Source organism: Natator depressus, chromosome 7 (genome assembly GCF_965152275.1).
Source record: "Natator depressus isolate rNatDep1 chromosome 7, rNatDep2.hap1, whole genome shotgun sequence".
Lineage (NCBI taxonomy): Eukaryota > Metazoa > Chordata > Testudines > Cheloniidae > Natator > Natator depressus.
Window position 1 is genome coordinate 98457159 of NC_134240.1, and position 7743 is coordinate 98464901.

Below are 7743 nucleotides of genomic sequence, written 5' to 3' on the forward strand. Positions count from 1 at the left end.
TTGTGAAGTCTAACTGATTCTCTCTAGTTGGCTAGACAAAATATCTTCCATTATCTGAATCACCTTGCAGGTTTCCAAAGCACCATTTAAAATAGTATGCACTGGCATTTATTTCACCATTCTGCAGAGGAAATAAGATGAACTTACTGATGGGCAAACTTAAAGAAGGTTCAGACAGAGGGCAAATACAAAAAAACCCTGTTCCTATTCACTCACATTAAAAGAAACAGAGAAAGAAAAAGAAATTTGCTTCACCTGTCCTCGTGTTTCTTTTATATTTTGCATTCTCTAAATACTATAGTTAGAATTTGCTGAGAGGAATGTGAATGGAATCAGCAAATTTTATAAGCACATTTCAGAATATTCGTGGGAAGTGAATTTTGAACTTTGAAACACAAGTATTCACACTGGAAAACTGACCAGGGAACAAACACTCCAATTTCTTTCTAAATCAAATCATGTCCATTAGTTAAGCACGTCCAGCTTTCTATTAAAATCATACTTAATGCTTACACAGCACTTGTCTTCCATAGATCTCAAAGCAATGTACAAAGGAAGGTATCATCCCCATTTTATAGGTGCAGAAACAGAGAGGTTAAGTCACTTACCCAAGGTCTCGCAGCATGTCAATGGCAGTGCCTAGCCTACTGCTCTATTTACTGGATCATGCTGCTCTTTCCATGGGCTTGTCTATGTGAACAATTAGTGCATTGCAAGCTGGGATGTAAATCTACCTCAGAGTACCCTGCTACACAGTAAATGTCTATGTGGTTCCTGCTGCCACACACTAAATGTTATGTAGTATACGTTGATCTACCCCGTTTTGAAACAGGAGTAGATCAATGCACACAAACAAACTTTTAGTATATGGCAGCAGGGTCCATGGCCACTAAGTGCGCACCAGGCTAGTGTGAGGTAGGTTTACATCCCAGCTTGCCACACTCTTACTATTCATACAACAAGCCCTGTGGTGCAACCCAAATTATATCCAACCCAAATTCTGTCACGTTCCCCATCCTGTCCTTCTGCTAGCACAATCAGCTCTCCCTATCTGATCTTCACAATACAGTTCTAGTGACTTCCAGTCACCAGTACTTTCTATATTTCCTTCACACTTCAGCCCCTCTATTTTCACCTCTATCACTCACAACCAGCTCCATTCTTCTCCCAGAGCCACAGTAAACTGCCTTCTACTTTGCAGATATTTTCTGACAGTCTCTGCTGGACATTGACTGCCTAATATCTTAAAATCTTTTCCTCTCTAAGGCTCAACTAGTGATGCATAAAATTTGAAGAAAGTAACCAGCACAGGCAATCATAACAGCAAAAAACCCTTTGTATACAATGCATACAGGTTATCAGCAAAGATAAACGCTGTGTTTGGGACAAAGTCTTAAATCACAAAGGAGGTTTACCGAACCAAAATTAATCCACACCTTCAAAAATGTCTGGCTTTTTTCAGGACTGTTCACAATTTCTCCATAGCAGTTTGACCATCCCTAATTCCTATAGGCTGTAGCTTTAAATTGTTGCATTGTATCAAGTTTCAGGACACATGACAACTGAGTAGGACTTGACCAGGCTTTGGAAAAAATGAAGCCACAAATTGTTGCAGAGGGGAGAGAATTGGTGCAAACATCTTCCATGCATATCAGAGATTTTTGTTTAGCAGTCCTTCCTCCCTACATAAACTTTCCCAGTGGCATAACTGGGAAATGAGATTCTCAAAATGATTTTAGTACGAAATTCCTGCTTGTCGATGAAGCACGACTGAACTTCTGTTTTATCATATTTATGTCTGATATTATAACCCAAAGTAAAATTCTCCAAATGGGACACACTGTCTCAGTCGTTTCCCGCTATCTTTTTCTGTCTGAGCCCCATTCTGTTGGACACTCCTTAAAGCTATGTTCTTCTCTGAAAAATAAGTCTAAAGCTGGCACAGTAGGGCTCCATATTTATTGTGTTTCACTGATTCGTTACCAGATTTGTTCAGGTTTCAAGTTTAAAAAAAATGTCAGTTCTAAATGCCAGTCCTGGTAGACTCAGCCTTAGATCATAAAGCCCAACTGGGTTCTTCATTTTCTATGTATCACCACCAGCAAAAGGCTACATTATACCTTCAGTTACACCTATGCAATCCCACTGAAGGACAAGATGGCTACATACCTGTGTTTCAGAAAGCGGAATTTGGCCCACACTTTCTTTACTAATAGTGAGGATGTATGAGAAGGAAAGAACCCCAGCTGGACACTCAGACTGGAGGCTAGATCCTTCCCATTGGCCAAGTTCTGCTTGACACAGGGAAGTAGATTACAGCTCCCTGATCCAAGCCTGTGCTAGCCCAGCCATGAATTAAAGAGCCTAGATGCTATTCTAATTTATGCAGCTGGCTTAGGGCTTCAAAGGGAACATACAGCTTTGGAGGATCAGTGTACAAGAGCTACAATCTATCACACCTCTCTCACCCAGCACAACTCTTATTATCTGTACTGCAGTAGCACCTATGAGCCCCAGTCATCATGGACCAGGACCCCGTTGTGCTAGGTATAATATACAGAACAAAAAGATTTAAGTGGTCTTACGCAGGTATGGATGTGTCTCAGAGTAGAGGACAGCTCAAACAAGCTGCGAGTTCCCCTCTATCAGAAGAACTATCCATTGGTCATTTGCAGGCAGAATCTAGCCCCTTTGTGCGTGCTAAGCAATACATCATGGGGCCAGATCATAACTGAGAATCTGACACTGAGTTCGCAATGCTGGCATTTGGTATAAAAAAAAATTCAAGATGCTTTTAACTGAAAATCAATCACATTTGATATGGAGTCCTCAGGACACAAACATGGAACCTAAACTGTCATTTTTAGAGAGCACAATAGTACTTTAAGATGCACTTGAAAGCAGTGACAGCTCCAGCCATTCAATTCTCTTTCATGATGTAAGTGGGTCTCATTCTGGTAGCAATGCTTGTCAATTCACAGGTTTCAGAGTAGCAGCCATGTTAGTCTGTATCCGCAAAAAGAAAAGGAGTACTTGTGGCACCTTAGAAACTAACAAATTTATTAGCGCATAAGATTTCGTGAGCTACAGCTCACTGCATCTGATGAAGTGAGCTGTAGCTCACGAAAGCTTATGCTCTAATAAATTTGTTAGTCTCTAAGGTGCCACAAGTACTCCTTTTCTTTTATCAATTCATAGTAGCTGCAAATATTTTTAAAATCTGCTTGTGCTCCAGAAGCTATATATTTGAACTTCTGATCCCACAGCATGCACTAACTGCTTGTTCTATTTAACAGAAACTGAGACAATATAGTAAAAAATCTATTAAAATTTATCATAATTCTTTCATTTGTATTCTATATGTATAATTACTTCTACTAATAACTTCAGGCTCTTAGTTCAACTTATCTTATTTAGCTACAGAAAAGAAAAATGGTTTTACATGCAAAATAGTTTAAAATAATCAATTTTTTCCCACGTGAAACAAAGTACCATTGAGATGAGAAATTTGCTGTAGCCTTGGTGCCACGGCTCTGTGCATTATCAATGTAAACAAAAAATCACACTCTCTTTTATATTCTACAAGGCAGTTCCTGAACTAAATTAAGTATAGTGGGAATTCTGGGATTGTACCAGGTGTGGGAGGGGGCATAGCTGGAGCACACTGTGCTCCAGAGATCCTGGATCAAAGGAATAGAATCATAGAATCATAGAATATCAGGGTTGGAAGGGACCTCAGGAGGTCATCTAGTCCAACCCCCTGCTCAAAGCAGGACCAATCCCCAATTAAATCATCCCAGCCAGGGCTTTGTCAAGCCTGACCTTAAAAACTTCTAAGGAAGGAGATTCTACCACCTCCCTAGGTAACGCATTCCAGTGTTTCACCACCCTCCTAGTGAAAAAGCTTTTCCTAATATCCAACCTAAACCTCCCCCACTGCAACTTGAGACCATTACTCCTTGTCCTGTCATCTTCTACCACTGAGAATAGTCTAGAACCATCCTCTTTGGAACCACCTCTCAGGTAGTTGAAAGCAGCTATCAAATCCCCCCTCATTCTTCTCTTCTGCAGACTAAACAATCCCAGTTCCCTCAGCCTCTCCTCATAAGTCATGTGTTCCAGACCCCTGATCATTTTTGTTGCCCTTCGCTGGACTCTCTCCAATTTATCCACATCCTTCTTGTAGTGTGGGGCCCAAAACTGGACACAGTACTCCAGATGAGGCCTCACCAATGTCGAATAGAGGGGAACGATCACGTCCCTCGATCTGCTCGCTATGCCCCTACTTATACATCCCAAAATGCCATTGGCCTTCTTGGCAACAAGGGCACACTGCTGACTCATATCCAGCTTCTCGTCCACTGTAACCCGTAGGTCCTTTTCCGCAGAACTGCTGCCTAGCCATTCGGTCCCTAGTCTGTAGCTGTGCATTGGGTTCTTCCGTCCTAAGTGCAGGACCCTGCACTTATCCTTATTGAACCTCATCAGGTTTCTTTTGGCCCAATCCTCCAATTTGTCTAGGTCCCTCTGTATCCTATCTCTGCCCTCCAACGTATCTACCACTCCTCCCAGTTTAGTATCATCCGCAAATTTGCTGAGAGTGCAATCCACACCATCCTCCAGATCATTTATGAAGATATTGAACAAAACCGGCCCCAGGACCGACCCCTGGGGCACTCCACTTGACACCGGCTGCCAACTAGACATGGAGCCATTGATCACTACCCGTTGAGCCCGACAATCTAGCCAACTTTCTACCCACCTTATAGTACATTCATCCAGCCCATACTTCTTTAACTTGCTGACAAGAATACTGTGGGAGACAGTGTCAAAAGCTTTGCTAAAGTCAAGAAACAATACATCCACTGCTTTCCCTTCATCCACAGAATCAGTAATCTCATCATAGAAGACGATTAGATTAGTCAGGCATGACCTACCCTTGGTGAATCCATGCTGACTGTTCCTGATCACTTTACTCTCGTGTAAGTGCTTCAGGATTGATTCCTTGAGGACCTGCTCCATGATTTTTCCGGGGACTGAGGTGAGGCTGACCGGCCTGTAGTTCCCAGGATCCTCCTTCTTCCCTTTTTTAAAGATTGGCACTACATTAGCCTTTTTCCAGTCATCTGGGACTTCCCCCGTTCGCCACGAGTTTTCAAAGATAATGGCCAATGGCTCTGCAATCACATCCGCCAATTCCTTTAGCACTCTCGGATGCAACTCGTCCGGCCCCATGGACTTGTGCACGTCCAGCTTTTCTAAATAGTCCCTAACCACCTCTTTCTCCACAGAGGGCTGGCCATCTACTCCCCATGTTGCGATGCCCAGCGCAGCAGTCTGGGAGCTGTCCTTGTTAGTGAAGACAGAGGCAAAAAAAGCACTGAGCACATTAGCTTTTTCCACATCCTCTGTCACTAGGTTGCCTCCCTCATTCAGTAAGGGGCCCACACTTTCCTTGGCTTTCTTCTTGTTGCTAACATACCTGAAGAAACCCTTCTTGTTACTCTTGACATCTCTTGCTAGCTGCAGCTCCAGGTGCGATTTGGCCCTCCTGATTTCATTCCTACATGCCCGAGCAATATTTTTATACTCTTCCCTGGTCATATGTCCAACCTTCCACTTCTTGTAAGCTTCTTTTTTATGTTTAAGATCCGCTAGGATTTCACCATTAAGCCAAGCTGGTCGCCTGCCATATTTATTATTCTTTCGACTCATCGGGATGGTTTGTCCCTGTAACCTCAACAGGGATTCCTTGAAATACAGCCAGCTCTCCTGGACTCCTTTCTCCTTCATGTTAGTCCCCCAGGGGATCTTACCCATCTGCTCCCTGAGGGAGTCAAAGTCTGCTTTCCTGAAGTCCAGGGTCCGTATCCTGCTGCTTACCTTTCTTCTCTGTGTCAGGATCCTGAACTCGACCATCTCATGTTAGAGCAACACAAGTTAGAGCAACCCAAACCAGCCCCCAGAATTAAGGAGTGTGGGGATCAGCAAGGTAGCAGAAAGCTATCTTTATCCCCTCCTCTCTCCTTCTCTGGAGTGTCTACCAGAACTCAGGAGCATCTGAGGATCTAAATCCTGGATTCTTGAGAGTGGAGGGGGAACACATTCAACTCTACACAGTCTCCTATTAAAGATCTCTATAATGTTCATTCATTTCATAGCAAAGCTTTGCTAGAGTCAATGGTATTTGTTGCTATTATAGTCAATAGTAAGATTAGCTAGATGTCTGTCAATAATCCCCTTCATCAAGAAGGCAGTGTTTAGAGGTGCACTTTCCAACTATTATACAGGGATTTAGCATTAAGACACCAAGAGGATTTGTACAGCTAAATCCCCATTCACTAAGGTGAAACTTTTCCCCTTTGTTTTTAGTGTTAGCCCAACTCATTTCAGCTTGATTATAGTCTTAGAAGTACAGGCAAATACACAACAGCACACCTCATGATTTATGTGCACTGTATAGCCTCCATTGTTGGTGGTGCCACGAGTAATGTCTCTCAGTCTGCAATTAAGACCACTTTGTTTCTGTTGAGACCTGGAATTTAACTCATTTTTGAATCATATGCTGCATTCTTTTTGGAATGTTAGTGAAGTTGAGAGTGTTGGTGAATGTGTACTGACACATACTGTGAGCAATTTTAGCTCTCCCCTAAAACTATTTAATGTTGTACGTGGAACTTTTTAATTAATTCTTGTGACTGGACTGTCTAATTGCTATATTCTGTTTAACAACTTTTTGCCCACAGACCATTTCAAAAAGGTTAGTTATTGACCTCCTCCCTGATTTATTTGCTTTGAATTGAATAGACATGATGTATTTTTTTTCATCCTGGCAAATATAAGCAATTAAATCAAATTAATTCAGTGTGATTTACTGAAGAAGTGGCTTGTTTCATGTACTGACATCAACAGTGACAACACTTGTACACTGCAGCAAGTCATGCTGGAAATAGCCCTCCTCTGAGACAACAATCCAAGAATCACTCTACATAGCGGAAAGCTAAGTTTCAAATTTTAGAGTGTTTTAGAAAATCCCTTTTAATGCTCTGACTCCGTTTCAACCTGCATAACCATCTCCCATGCAGCACTGATGGGCAAAGTCAGAGTGACATACTGTCCTTTGGAATTTCCAGGCTAAGGCTCTTGTGGATGATGTCATAATTAGACACTGTGGGTAGTGTATTTTATTCTATTGGGATTTTGGGGGGTGGGTGGGAGGGAAGGGATTGTTCTCAATTCATTGCTTAATTCTCCTTGTATTAAAGGAAGCTGGTGGTATTAAACAGTAGCAATGTCATTCACACTGCTAGACTTAAAGGGGACCTGCACCCCATATTCCTTTTCCCCGTAATCTTTACCTTTTTTACAGATAGCACCTTAGGATACTAAAACTGAAACTATTTCATTTACTTTTCACTATTTATATTTCTTTATTCTGGCTAAAATTTACCTTGGAGTGAAGTATCCACACAAGGTTCTTCATGTCACCTCATTTCTGCTGTGGGGATGAGCAGGGAGAGCTGTAAGCAGAGCAGTCATGCAAGGGGACCTCTATCTCTGAACTTGCGTAGAGGGGCTGCAGCTTCTACTCCAACTTTCTGAACCTATTCCCACAGAGAAGAGAGGCTGTAATGTCATCCTGCCCCTGCATTTTACCCCTGTCCCACAAACAACTGCATAATTTACCTGCATAAATCCCAGTTACTCAAGCTTAATGCAGGCGAAGATAATTTCACTCTACTA

At 42.2% G+C, this 7743-nt stretch overlaps 1 long non-coding RNA gene across 1 annotated transcript in view; it reads right to left on the reverse strand.

Moving 5' to 3' along the window:
* The window catches only part of LOC141991678 (uncharacterized), a 44052-nt gene extending 36547 nt beyond the window's left edge, over positions 1–7505 (reverse strand). The window contains exon 1 of the long non-coding RNA XR_012640430.1: positions 7451–7505. This is a non-coding gene — a long non-coding RNA (uncharacterized LOC141991678). The remainder of the gene's footprint in view (positions 1–7450) is intronic.
* Positions 7506–7743: the final 238 nt, after the last annotated feature.